This window comes from Delphinus delphis, chromosome 19 (genome assembly GCF_949987515.2).
Source record: "Delphinus delphis chromosome 19, mDelDel1.2, whole genome shotgun sequence".
Classification (NCBI taxonomy): domain Eukaryota; kingdom Metazoa; phylum Chordata; class Mammalia; order Artiodactyla; family Delphinidae; genus Delphinus; species Delphinus delphis.
Window position 1 is genome coordinate 20873311 of NC_082701.1, and position 14567 is coordinate 20887877.

The 14567-nt window shown below is 57.8% G+C and overlaps 1 protein-coding gene across 2 annotated transcripts in view; it reads right to left on the bottom strand.

The window, feature by feature from the left end:
• RARA (retinoic acid receptor alpha) overlaps positions 1-11282 on the bottom strand; it is a 43487-nt gene extending 32205 nt beyond the window's left edge. The window contains exon 1 of one of the 2 annotated variants that reach the window (XM_059997878.1): positions 11195-11282. The gene's annotated coding sequence lies outside the window, so the exon portion shown is untranslated. Of the gene's footprint in view, positions 1-2266; positions 2481-11194 lie in introns of those variants that run through there. The other variant, XM_059997877.1, reaches the window with a different exon arrangement.
• Between the last annotated feature and the right edge of the window lie 3285 nt (positions 11283-14567).

A 14567-nucleotide genomic window follows, 5' to 3' on the forward strand; every position in this document is an offset into this window, starting at 1 on the left:
GCTCCTAAATGGACCCCACAGAGTCCCAAACACACCCACCCGTACAGCACAGTCTGGGTCCTGCCCTGCCCCTGCCACCCAGAGGACAGGGAATGGGGCACTGAGGTTTTATCTGGGGGCAGGCCCCACCCTGTCACATAGTTCTGAGGACAACCCACCTAATACCCTCAAGTCTGAGCAAGGAGTGGCACAGGGGTGGGGGTGGAGGGGTTCCCAGAGGGCAGAGCCAGCTTCCAAGACCAAATGATTTAGGGGAAGGGGAGCTAATTAACTGGAGTCTGGGTCAGTACCCCCAAAACAGACCTTAAGGGCCACTCAGACAATGCCCTTTCCCCCCACAATAGACATGGTGGCAGGAACCACGTCATGGTACATGTGGGTGACTATGCCCAGCAGGGCGGCATGGGGGTGATCAGGATGGGGCTGCCCACAGCTAGCTTCCTGCCAGGCTGCCACATGGCTGGGAGGTAGAGGGGGACCAGAGAGATTTCCCAGAGTGGTAGCAGGAGCATTTAGGGTCAACCTGAAGGATGGGGATTTGGGGGCTATAAGAGGAGGTGGACGGGATTAAGCGGTTCCAAGCCCAGGGTCTTCTCAGAACTGCCACTGCATCTGCACTGCCCTCATCAGTCTGGCCGGGAAAGTCCTGAGGTGACCACCACATGCACACTCATTAACACCCTCCAAATCCAAGATCCTCAGCTCCCAAGGGTCAACTCCAGTCTGACCCTAGTGACCGCTCTGTCTCGGGACTGACATGGCCCAGACTCCCAGGCAGAACTGACGTCCTAGCCCCTCCCACTGCACCAACATCTTTCATAGCCACAAACTCCCTGATTCCACAACTACCCCTCTTCTTCCTCCAGGTCCAAATACTCTTTCTCTTATTCCCTTCCCCAGACTCCTCTCCACCCCTCACAGGGGAAGCCCCAAGGCTCCAAACCACCCCCCACGGCACCCTGGGGCTTCCCCAGCCCAGCCTCCCCATCAAGCACAAGCCCTGGAAGAGAGTTTGGGGCTTGAGCCCGTTTCCTAGCGAGACCTGGCAACCTTACTGAACCACTTCCCCAGAACCCTGCCCTATGACCACTGCAGCCAGGGAAGGGACAAGAGATATCCCTGAATCTCCTAACCAGGAAACTGGAGGAGGAATGGCAGTTAGGAGCGGAAGTGAGGGTTGGGGGTAAGCAGCATGGGGTGGGGGAGTGGGGGAGTGTTCCTCTGAAAACACACACACACACACACACACACACACACACACACACACGTGCACTCATCTCGCAGGTAGAAGGCAATCTGGTTACAGAAGAGGGAGCTGGCACTAGTGGGGGCCAAGGGTACCCCTCCATGCCAGCACGTGGGCAACCTATCCAAGGTAAGATGAACGGTGGAAAAGCGTCTCCAAGACCGGGGGGCTTTTCTTATCTGATTTCCACATGAGTTAGTCCCCATCCCCAGCCTAGCACACTGGAGGCCTGGCCTCCTTCTCACGTAGCCTGACAATAGGGCAATGTCCAGAGAGGAGAAGGGGCATTGCCAAGCAGATTTTCCAGCGCCCCCCTCCCACATACACATCTGGCTAGCAGCTTCCCCGCCTTCTGGGTGGCAGCAGGTCCCAGACACCCTCAGCAGAGCAAAGACGACCAATCTATTCCTTCCTCCCTACACCCGCAAAAGCTTCCATGACTCCATGGTGCCACCCGACCCAGAGACATCCCTCCCTGGCTGCACTGGCTCCCGTCCCCAATCTGACGGCTCCCCGTGCTCCACGGGGGACACCAGCTGAATGGGCCCCGCCCCCCAACCGGCTGCCTCTGGTGGGGGTGGGCCCCCGGGCTGATTCTCCCCAAACCACAGGGCGGCTCAGATAACAGGAGGGAAAGAAGGAGGGGGCTAGTCCGTTGGGCATCCGATCTCTCCCCAAACAGGTTTGAAAGTCTTTTTGTTTTGCTTGTTTGTAAGGAGAAAAGTGAGAGAGAGCAGGAGTTCCCAGCGGCGGTTCTGCCACAGCTCGGGCGCCGGAGACACGCGCGGCAGACGGCCCCAGACGCCTCACGGCTTCGCGCGAAGACACGGGCGCAGACAGACGGGGCTCCCCCACCCTGAGCACGGTGGCGCGGGGTTGGGAAGCCTAGGAAACCCCAGGTTCCCGTCGGAACCCGTCCGGCACCGGGTCCCCGCCCACGGGTCCTCTCAGGAGCAGGCCAAGGGGCCGCGATGCCTGCGGGAGCCGGAGGCTCTCTAAAATCCCCGGGGGAGAGGTTACCTCGCAGTGGGGGGAAGCAATCCGTCCGGGTCGCCCGCGAGCAAGGCGTCTGCCCTGATCCTGAGCCTTGGAGCCGTTCGGCGTCAGCGGTTGCGGGGTCCAGGGAGAGGAGCGGTTCGGGGGGCCGCGGCTCAGGGGCGCGGGGCGAAAGCAGCGGCCATGGCGAGTCACGTGCGGAGGCTGAAACTTTACCCGGAGCCCCAGACCGGGGGGCGGAGGGTACCGAGCAGCGGGGAGGCCCTCACCCTCGGGCCCGCCCCCGTCCGCCCTCCGACCAATCAGCAACCAGGGGCGGGCCCACAGTATCACGCCCCCCCTCCCCTTAACAGACCCGGGAAAGGGCGAGTCTTAAAGGAGCCGCGCCTAGCAGAAGGCTGGACCGTGGGAATCTGGGAGAATCCCTCCCTCTGACCCAAAAGGAGACATTCAGAGCGAGAAGGGGGAGTTCTGCGCAAAAAATGGAAGGAGGGCTCGGTAGAGAAAGGACTGCAGTGTGCGGTATCACACACTCTTCCCTCCAACGACACACCCACACTCACAGGGGCAAGGATCATACGCACACACCCCTCACACCTAAACCGGGGTTAGAGGGACTGCGACGTAATATGGAAGCGAATACAGTGACTCCGGCCCTATCTGTCAAGCCCCTGACTCCCATAATTATAATCCTCCTCCAGCAACCCTTGAAAATGAGAGCTGTGTGACCTTGAGCAAGTCGCTTCCTCTCTCTAAATCCTAATTTTCTCACTGGCAAAAAAGGAGTGCAAAAGCAGGTAGACCGCCCTCAAGTACACCTGCTCACCTCGTCTCCCCCAAACACGTTTCCAGCTCAAGTGGGTCGGAGGAACTCTGGCCCAACCCAACCCTTCAGCAAACCCCAGAACCCTCCCCCAAAAAGGACAGCGGCTCTTGTGATCTTCCAAGAGCCGAGTAGGGGGCGCCCAGGAGCACCCCTACATGCTACGGGACTCTCAGACCCAAAGCTTCTTTCTCCTGGCCCAGGCTGGAGGAGCCAGGAAAGCTCGCATTCTTGTTCCAGCGGGGCAGGATCTGAATTACTCTCCCTCTGCAGAGACCCCAATCCCCAACACAGCCACAAGCCCCCTCCCAGCCTGCTGCTCCGTTTGGGAGGACCATCTCCCCACCTCTAGCAGTCCACTGGGGGAGAGAAAGAGGAATCAATAGGGAACACCCCCCTCCCCGTCCCCGGTCAGAGAAGTAGCCACAAGTAACCCCACAGGACTTCGCACTGGAAGGGGAAGTGCCACACTCCCAGGCCTCCACCCCTGACCCGGCTGGCTGAGCTCTCAAACCCACCGGCCCGACGGCCCCCGCTTTATAGACAAGGAACCGCAGGCTGGGAGTGGACACGGGTTTAGTCCCCGATCACCCTGGCACCGGTTGCACAGCCGGGTCTAGGACCGAGGTATCTGATTGTCTCTCTCCAGCTTTGGGGCCCCAGCCTGGGTGAGATAGGACAAGCAGGGTCGGCGGGACGCTGTGCCCTGAGGTCCGGCGGCACAGGGGGAGAGCGTCCGGGCAACGCTTCCCCAGGCCCCTTCCCGCCTGCTGGGCCTGGCCGTCTCCCGCTCCCGTCTGGATTTCCGTCCGCCGGTGCGAACCGCCCGCCCAGCCCCTCCCACCCTGTCCCGTCCAGATCCATCCGCAAACATGCGCTCAGCAGGCAGGAATGCGCCAATGGCTCCCAGATGTGGACGCCGACGCTTAACCCCTTCCCCCCCAGCTCCCCCCCCGCAAAGGCGTTCTAGCTTGAGTCCAGCCAGCAGCAGGGGGCGCCGCCCCGATGAGGGACCAGCCTGGGAGGGGACTTAGTGCCAGCCAACCCCTAAGCCCGCACAGGCTCCTCCTGGCCTACATTCTACCAGTCTTCCTTCCCGCGGAGGCTAGAGGGGAAGGATCACAGACACAGAAATACAAGTGTGCACAAACACAGGTATACTGCCTCCCACGAAGGGTGGCCTTCATGTACACCTGCCAGCACAGAGGGTCAGGTACGCTCGCGCACACGGAGATGCAGGTGTGCAAATGCACACCCAGGACACGCATATGTGCACACGCACGTGCACATTCAGAGCACACCTGTATGCACATGTATGCACACAGAACAAGCACATACAAGACAGGCATCTGTGCATATGCACAAGGTCATGAAGCAGAGGGTGCAGGCGTGGCACACTCCTGGACAGAGCAGTAGACCCTCAGGCACATGAGGGAAGAAATTCATGCGCCCACAAACCTGCTCCCCACAGGGGGCAGCTGCTCACGCACAGAAGATCCGCACCCAGGTATACAAGCATACAGCCTGCACACCTTGAGGGCACTCCCTCCCTGCCCAGCTGAACTCCAGCTGTGCTGGGCCCACTCCAGTGTCCCCACCCCCCCCCCACCCTCCAGGGACCCTCACGCAGGAGGGAGAAGGAGGCAGCAGGAGACTGGCAGAGGGAGAAAAGCCACAGTCCCAGGTGCTCCTCACTCCTTAAAAAAGACACTCCTTCTTGGGGCCTACCCTTCCCCTGCTGCAGGCAGAAGGAGATGGGCTGGGGGAGGAGCCTGAGCAGCTGGCTGCCCAAGACAGGGATCCCTCTTCCCACTAGAGGAAATCTGAGAGAGCCCTGATAGGTGCAGGCCCGGTGACAGGCCCCCCACACAGACAAAGGAGATACAAAACAGCTGTGAAACACCCCGGGAGAGCCCACACTTCCCCCAAAACAAGGCCTCCCTTTCATGGCCTGTGGGGAACTCCTGCATCATTGGTAATCATCGGAACAGAGGATGGGAAACTTTGACCATCTGGATGCAAGTGGGGTGGAGGTGTCTGCTGGAACCCGAACCGACCCCAACAGACTCCTCTCCCACTCCGCAGCCACCCAGCTCATCCCCAAAGCCCCCTCATGGCTCCGCACATCTGATTCTCACGGTCCTGGAGGGTCATCTAGGGCAGGGCTCCCGTTTCCATTGTACAGATGAGGAAACTGAGGCTTCACCAGGGAATTGCCTTGCTCAAGGTCATACAGCTTGTCGATGGCAGACCTAAGATTCAAACCCACAATCCCCTCCTCACACGCCCTCCCATTTACTCTGAACGAAATACATTTCCATGCGGTACCCTGCTCCCTCTTCCTTTACCCTCTCAGCAGAGCATATGGAAGAAACACCAGGCTTGCCTGGCTCTGCAGAGTTGTGGGTGGGGCCAGGGCATGCCAGAGAGAGATCAGAGAAGATGCTGGGGGCTCCACACATAGTCCCCAACCCCACCCGCAAGCACGATGCCCACCTGCCCAGCAGGCACGGCCAGTGACTCAGCTGCATCCGGGGGAGATGCCAGGGCAGTGACTCACCTACCGAGAAGAGCTGAGCCTGGCACCTTGCCAGCCCCAGGACAGAAGTGACTTAGTCACCGAGACTGTGATATCCAGCAGGAACAGCCCAGGGACTGGGGACAGGGGCAGGCTGTGTCCTCCATGGTTATGTGCATTACAGGCATCCTGGGGCAAGCCATGGCTTTACCCACCCTTGCCCCCTCCCCACTGCTCACCCCCACCATGCCAGGCCCTGCTCCAGTGCAGACAAGTTTTGTGAGACCCCCTGGGCTGCCCTGCCTCTCCCCTGAAGCCTGCCCTTTGCCCATCACTCACCACCCACTCTCCCAGCCCCGCCTCCGCCTGCCACCCAAGTTGTACCCAGGCTGTGAGTCTCCTTTAACATGTCTTGGCAACACCTCCTGCCGCCACAGCCCCTCTCACCACCACCCGCCCCCCCCCCCAAATACACACATGCACTCATACACACTTCTGCCAGCCCTGCTTCTGCCAGCAGCTGCTGAAGTTGTTCAGCAGGAGGGGAATCAGGAGGGTGGGGTGCAGGGATCGAGTTACCAGAGGCTGATGGGGTGGGCTGCCACCCAATCCCTTCCCCAGCTCGTCCTCCTCCCTGGGCACAGCCTGCCTCACCCACCTGCTCCCCTCCCACCTCTGGCTGGCAGTGGACTCCACCCAAGCTAGAAAACAATAAATGTTCAAGGGTATTTGTCATGCTAAGACCAGCCCAGTATATGAGAGAGAGGGAGAGAGAGAGAATGAGAGAGAAGACAGCGATGGACAGAAAGAATAATTCCCGTGCTCAGTGCCCAGGCTACAACCACTAGGTGTGTGTATCTCTGCGTATGTTGAGCCAGAAGTGGACTGAGTAACTCCCCAAGTCCTGGGAGAGTTGATGGGGCCCAAGAGGAGCCGACCGGCTGAACAACCTCAATCCATTTGCACTATTGATTTCTCATACACTGCAGCCTGCCTGATGGGGGGGGGGGGAATGATAAGAAAGCCCCCCAGAGACATAGAAACTGAGCGGAGAGGGGGGAGGGGCCCCTGCACCCAATCTGTGGCCCACTGAGACCGTGGCAGGGGACTAGGAGCCATCGGGTGGCAGGAGGGAGGGTGGGGAGTTGGATTCAAGCCTGTCTGGGACACCTCCTTCCAGCAGCATCTGAAGCTGATTCAAAGAAAGAAGGTGGGGGACAGAAGCACCATCAGCGGCTACACAGGCAGGGCTCTGAACAACTGGAGAGAGAGGGTGCCATTCATACCCTGGTCTATGGAATGGCGCCCCCTGCAGCTGTGCAACATGGTGGCCCTGGGGATGAGGCTGAATTCTGAGGAACCACGTTTCTGCACTGAACTTTCTTACCCTGCACCTCCAACCAGCTGCCTCTGCCTCTAGGCCTCAGAAGGGCTCACTTCTGACTGTGATCAGAAGCCAACAGCAATCTCCCCATGCGTACCCCCTTCCTGGTTGAGGCGGATTGGCAAACAACCACCTTGACCTAGGCACGGCAGGATGGGCACTCACAAAAGGCTCTGGAGAGTCTGGAAAGCTGCATCCTAGCCCTTGGTCTGTCTCTAACCCATCCTGGGACTGTAGGCACAACCCCCAGCCCTCTCTGGGTCTCTAAAATGGAGTTAGACCGAGATGCCCCTTCTCAAAGGGGTCTCCAAGCTCCCGGCTCGCCAGCCTGTGAGACTTTTGGAACCTGCCCAGCACCTTGATTCACATCTGTGGCCACAGGCCACCTAAACAAACCCCAGCCCTGACCTCCTTCCAGCCTGGACACAGACTCTCTCCACATGGTGGACACTTATAAACACACCCAGCTGGGGTTTACCGGAGACCCTGTGTAAACAAGCAGAGAAGGAAACAAACCAGGAACCCAGCCCTTGCTGCAGGAGGGGAGGGAGCACAGCCAGGTCGGGGGAGAGACAATGACAAGAGAAAAGCAAACAGTGCAAGGGGCCTGGGCTGGGGTTCCAGTGCAGTCAACGACTGGTTGAAGGTCCTAGGGCAAGTCACATGCCCTCAGTCTTGCCCTCTGTAAGGGGGAGGGATGGTCCAGGCACCTCTAAAGCCCCTCTGGTTCTGAGTCTATTTGGACAGAGAGAGCCCAGTCCAGCCCATCTACCAGGTCAGGACCCTCTCCCCCTCTCAAGGTTCTACCCCTGCCCGCCACGCATCCTTGCTCTGTCTGCTGCCCCTCTGGCCCTGCCTCACTCCCCCACCCGCCTGCTTACCCTCACCTTGGCCAGCCCCTCTGCCTGCCCCGTGCTTTTCTGCACGTCCCTCCTGCCAGGGGACAGACCAACTAAAAATAGTCCCTGCAGCCTTTCTCGCCCACAGCTGCCCAAAGAGCAGGAAATGAGGGGGGCAGGGAGGCCCATGTCCTGCTCTCCCCCACAAACTCCCAGCCCCAAATCAGGTCCAGCCCTCCAGCCTGGGGCTAGTGCCAACTTGGCCATCTCGAGGGCATCCCACACCCCTTCTCTAGGGGGAGGCCTGCCCAGAAGTGCCTACAATCAGAGAGCTGTCCTTACCCCACGGGAGGAGGAGAGAGGAGGCCAGCGGTCTAGAGGGAAACCTTCCCAATTTCTGAAAAATCAGTGCCAACCACATTGTGGGCACCGAAAGGGCAGGGCCTGGCTCCACTGACTGGTCTTTTGAGGGCAGAGGGAATTGGTGTGGGGAAGTTTGTGCTGGTTTTCTTCATCCTGGCCCAGCTGGAAGGAAGACAAAATAGTGCCCCAGCCTCAATTACACTAATCCCCCGCCCCCCCAAACGTGTGGGTGCAGACAGAGGGGTTTCGGTAGCCCCCCCCCCCCCAGATACCATGGGAAAAAAGCTCAAGAGGCTAGATCTTGGCTCCCACACGGAAAGATGGAAGCCTGGAGGCAAGAAGAGGCCATGCCTGCCAGGCTGGGCAGATGCTGCCCTGAAGCTGAGTCAGAGGTTAGGAGGGAGGGGCCAGGGTGCTGGGGCACCAGGGGCTACAGTGCCCCGACCCCTAACCCACCTGGGATTTCTGACACCTCCCAGCCCTGGGAGAAGGCCCTCCCCACGCAGGAGGAAGGAAACCGGCTTAGCGATTCTCTGGAGGCCTGCAGAGCAGCCCTGCACCATGAGGCAGGCGGGAAACCCAGGAGTCCTGGCGCCCGGCCCAGAGAGTGAATGAGAGAAATACCTTGGAGTGGAGGAAACAGCCCAGAGTGAGGCAGACACATGGTGCCCCAGCAGCTCCCAGATGTGGCCCTTAAGGAGGAACTGGCCAGAGGGGCTGGATGGGGCAAGCAAACACATTTCTGAACAAGAAGAGAGAAGAAAGCAGAGCCCTGGGGATGGGCAGGGGGCCGGGCCAGCCGGTCTCTCACCTACTCTCCTCTCCTCCTGGTCAAAGTCCGAAATGCTGAGGTTAAGGGCACTAAATATCAAAGAGGTCCTGGGGTCCTAGGTGTGTTCTCCAGTTCCCTTATCTCCAGACCCCAGCCTGTTCGTTCCTGAGCTTCCCCTGGCACCCCTTCCCTGGGGCCAAGCCAAGCCAGGAGTCAGCAGGCCCAAGGTGGTGCCTAGGAGGCCTGGGCAGTGCCAGGGGCAGCCCTCATACCATCCTCCCACTGGCTTCCCTCCTGCCTGCTCTCAGCCGCCACACATATCTCAGCTGTCGAATCCGATTAGGGCTCCTGCCCAGTGAGCCGGACAAGGAGGCCACTGGGCAGGGGAGAGACAGGCACAAGGACACTGAACAGGAATGACAGGAGGAAGGTGGAGATGGGGCTCAGGGGAGAAGGTGTAGAGGCCCAGAGGAAAAGAGCTGGGGGCCAGCTACAACCTACATTAGGGGAATTCTGCAGCCCCTGGGGCAAAAACCCTGTCTGCTTCCTCCATCCCCCAGATGGGCAAGGATGGGGGAAGGGAGCTGAAGACGGAGAGATGACCTAGATTAGAAAGAGAATCCCATCCTAGAAACCCCCCCCGCCCCCCCCCCCCCCGCCGGCACCATTACTACCATTTGCACTGGGCTGTAGGATACATTGCTTTATGAGGTCTTTATGGCCGTATCTCTATTAGGCAAGCGGGTCTTGTTACTATAGCCATTTTTATAAATGAAGAAACCAGAGGCTTAGAGAGCTGTATGAATGCACATAGTTAAAAGACCGAGCTGAGTCTCACATTCAGGCCTGATTCTCAGTGCACCGCTCACACCTCACACTCAGAATTTACTTTCCTTCCTGGGTCAAGAGCAGAATGAAGTCACGCTATTATCCAAGTTTTCCTCTAAAACCAACCCTTCGGGAATCTGGGGGGTCATGGAGGGATATAGAACACACCCCACACCCAGACAGAGTTACCAGATAGGGATGTGCCACTCACCTACCACACAGAGAGCTAGAGGGGTTCCCTCAAAACATGACCCATCTCTTCCATTGCTCCCCACCCCAGTCTGCTACGCCCAGAGGCGACACCCACACTTACAAACACGGTTACCCCGACAAGCCATACACCCCTCCTGCAAACCCACCAAGCCAGAAGGAGATGCCCTAGATCTTCAGAGAACAAGGCCTCTCAGCCCCCAATGAGAGGGACAAACAAGTCACTGTAAACAGTAGCTATCATCCAACCCTCTCCCAGAGAGCCTGCAGGAGGGCAGAAGCTTTGGGGTAACACCAGGAGCCTGAGCTCTGAAAGCCAAGGAGCCCAGGGAGCTGGCATGGCTGGGCGGCCTCCCTGATCTGGTCCACACCCCCTTCCCCAGCCATCTGGGCTGAGTCTGTTCTGGCCTGGGCCACACTCTGGGATGTCTCAAGGCACCCAGTCACCTCCATCCTAAGATTATAGATCTTACAACCATATGGTACACACACACACACACACACACACACACAGACTCACAGTGGGGGGGGCGCTTTTCATAGGTGTTGAGGTGTTGGCAGGGATGGGAAAGACAGCTCTTTAACCTGAAAGAACTTTCCCCAGAGAAAAAGGCCACACACACACACACACACACACACACACACAGAATTGTTCACAACCTCCACTACCCTCCAGCAAAGCCTTTGGCCACTCAAGTGTGCAATGAGCCTGGAAGGGGGCTCTGGTTCTACAAGGTGAGTAGGGAGTGGGGGGCAAAGTCCTGAGCTCTTAGGGCTGGGGGGGCAGAGAGGAACAAGAGAGAAATCTCCCAGGGAGTCTCGGGTCCCCGTCCGGCTCCCTGTCCGGCTCTCTGTTACCCCAGCTCTGCCAATTCTCCCCTCGAGGTGAGGTGGGGGAAGGGGGATTAGGCAATACTGCAAAGGAGGGTGCAGGGGCTGGGGCCCGGGCAGACCTTCCCCCCACTTGCCATTCTTAGATAGAGAACGGGAATGCCTCGAGGGGCGTGCAGCAAGGGCGCCGGAGGGCGCAGGGGCTCTGAGCTTCCAGACACCCTTCAGCTCCCAGGCTCCCACCTCCCTGGACTACAGCGAGCAGTGGGGGAGGAGGCATGGGGAAAGCCTGAACTGCCGAGAGGGAAAAGACCAGATCAGAAGCGGAGAGGCCAGGCGGAAGGCGGCCGAGGGAGAATTGGGAAGGGGTGTGCGTGGTCCTACCTGCTCAGGTGCGTGCCGGCGGGGGGCGATGGGGTTCCCAGGAGAACTGGGGAAGCCCTCTCAGCTCGATTCAGGATTCCCCCCTGCTTCTGGGTTAGGCTGCTGCAAGAGGCACGGGTTCCCGTTGGGTCCTAAAGCCCACTCTCCAACCAGGAGGCTCTCCCCACCCTCTCCCACCGTCCCTGACTGGGTCAGCGGATGCAGAGCTGAATTGATGGGGCAGAAAGAACTCACTGTAGAAAGACGAGGTCTGAGTCATGGGCTGGGACAGCAAGAGTCCCCAGTGTCAAATTCACAGCACATGGTTGATTTTAGCTGAGGATATTATGGGACAGGAGAAGAAGACATTTCTTCTGCCTGCCCTGACCAGATGAATTTGGGCTTTGGGACTGAAGCTGGGGTTAAGATCGCTTTCCTAATCACTCCCAAGTAGCTTGGCTATTGAGAATTTGGGGAAGGGGGAGTTCACTTTGGATGGGAGCTCACTTCTACCCTCCCCCTCCTAGACAGAGCACAGTCTCCCCTTCTCTCCCCCACTATTCCTAACTGCCTAGAAGACCACGTCAAGTGGGAAATAAAAGTCCTGATTTCCAGCAAGTAAAAAGAGCAGTATGACTTGGAGAGCAGTTGGAAACTGGTAGTTCTATATCCTTAGATCTGGGAGTGTGTGCCGATATACAGAGCCAGGTGAGAGTATAAGCAGGTGGGGCTGGGGGAATTTGGGTTACATCCATTAGCAGAAATGGCAATTGTCAGTGAACGAAGGGGATGCAGAACCTAGGGGTCAACTCGGGCCCCTACCCAGCCCTTAATAGGATCCTGAGACTTTACTAGAATGAATACGTAAAAGAAAGAATATTTTCCCAGGTACGACTTAGGATAAATATAGAGGGGCAGAGGGCCTCTTATGCACAATTAGATCAACTTCAAGGTTACAGACCCCGTTTAGGATAGCCCACCTTCTCCAGAGGGAGAACTCAGGGTTGGTGGGCCAGGTGGGCCAGGGAAAGCTGCAGAGGGCTGGGGGGAGAACATTTTGCAAGGAGAGTTGCACATATCTCCAGCACCAGGGCAGGGAAAATGTCATGGGGTGAAGGGCCAGGGGAAGTCAGGGACAGAGTCGAGGGAAGGGAGAGGGCATGGCTTCTTCCTAGAAGAGGCAGGAACTGGGGAAAGGAGCTGGACGGGAAGTTTGGAGGGCCCCGGGGTGGAGTCCATGGGGTGAGCTCAGGTCAAGCCTTTCACCCTAATCTGCCTCAGTTCTCTCCCAGCTGTTAAACAGGGCTCTCCGTTCTTCCCAGGCAGTTAATGAGTGTTTACAGAAGAGCCCGGAGATATTCAAATCTCAGCTGGGCCACCACTACAGTTATAAAGCTCAATAAGGGCTGAGTGTCATTTGGGGAGGGGAGGAGTAGAGGAAGAGGGAAACAGACTACTCCCTTACAACCTAAGGATAAAGCCACGCTCACAGAGCAGCACAGGCCTCAGCTGCCACAGGATATCCTTGTGCCCACGGATGGAGGTCACACACCTCCATCCCTCCAACCACCACCAAAGGATGGCCTGCAGCTAACTGTGGGCAGAACCCAGGCTACAGCTGGTCTTCATTAACTCCAGCCTTTTTCACCCCCCGCCCCGACCCCATACTGTGAACCCACAGCTTCAACAGGCCCAGGCTGGAGGGGCTGCCCTAGCCCGACCTTGCAGCTGACTCTGGGGTGGGGGGCACTGCACCAAAGGCCAAGCTACCAGCTGAAAATAAGGTTGAAGCAAGACTCCCTTTTTGCCACTGGGAGAGAGCAGGGAGGAAAGAAAGGAGTGTGGGGCTGAGAGGGTGGAGGTGGGGGAATTTAGGGCAAGCAGCAGGCAGTGAAGTCAGCGGGATCAGGGGCCGGAAACCCCTACACCCTGGGGCCAAGTCCTACTCTGGCTTCGCCTTCAGCTTGAGTCTTGGCGGGGCCCCAAACTAGGGAAGGCCCCAGCTGTCCCTTCCTGCCTCCCTCCCCCCACCCTTATTAAATACATATTTTATCTCTCAGCATCTTCATTATCTTAACTGAAGGAGACAAGCAGTGGATGGCGGCAGCAGAGAGCACGAGGGTGGGGGTGGGGGTGTGTGGGGGTGTGGGGAGCAGACGCACCCTTGTTATAAAGTGCTGATCTAGCTCTTTCAGACAGTGTGGGAAACAGAGGAGGGATCAAAGGGAGCCAGGCTGATTCAGAACTCAATTAGAGCTTTTTTAAAAAAGAGCTGGCTCTCTCCTTTCGCCAGTCTTCAGACAGCCTTCACCCAGGCCCCTTGCACCCAATTAGCTTCTCCTGCCAGCGCCTTGGGCTGGGGTTGAAATCAAGCGGAGGCCAGAGGGCAAGGCTTCTTCCGCTACAGAACCACCTCTTCTGGGAGACGGAGACCTGCTGCTGTTCGTAGCTTAAGACAGAAATGTCTTCGAGGGCACCTGATCTTTTCGGGAGGAACCGGAGATCACATCTTTCCCCAGAAGTTAAAAAGTGGGACATCAGAGGGTTTCCCTGGTGGCGCAGTGGTTGAGAGTCCGCCTGCCGATGCAGAGGATGCGGGTTCGTGCCCCGGTCCAGGAAGATCCCACATGCCGCGGAGCGGCTGGGCCCGTGAGCCATGGCCGCTGAGCCTGCGCGTCCAGAGCCTGTGCTCTGCAACGGGAGAGGCCACAACAGTGAGAGGCCCGCGTACGGCAAAAAAATAAAAGTGGGACATCAGAGGTGGGTTTCTCCCTGATACCTTGCCAACTAGAGGCACAGCTTCTGGCCCATCTCTAGGGACATTAGGGAACATCCAGACAGGCACCCCTTCTTCCCAGCCTGTAGGTGGACTCTCTCCCCAAAGCCAAGGCTTCCTGGGAGCAACATGGAAGTTGCCTCAAGCAAAATACCACATCAGAGGGAGCCACTGGAACGCATCTGTGAGGCTGATAAATGCTGTGCTGACACATGTTGTAGGATGGAGCACCCCTCTTTCACAATGGCCTTCTCCACCTCGGTGCAAAAGCACGAGCAATGTCTGCCTCCAGATTAGAACTGTCCTCAAGATGGAGGGAGAGGCAGCATCTTACTTGGTCATGTATCTGTTCACTCAACAAGTTTACTGAATACCTCCCAGGTCTCAGGCACTGTACTAAGTGCTGGGGACAGATACAAATGTAAATAAAATCTCCATCTCGGCTCTCTCTTTTTGTCTCCCTCAGTAGTCAAGGTAACCTCTCCACAGATATTTTTTAAAAGCCCCAAGTCGTATCTCTTTCCTCCTTCCCAATTCTTATTGCTGCATCTTAAAAGGACACTGAATAAAGGCAGGGAGCAATGAAGGGGAAGAAAGAGAGCTCTGCCGACTTTCTGG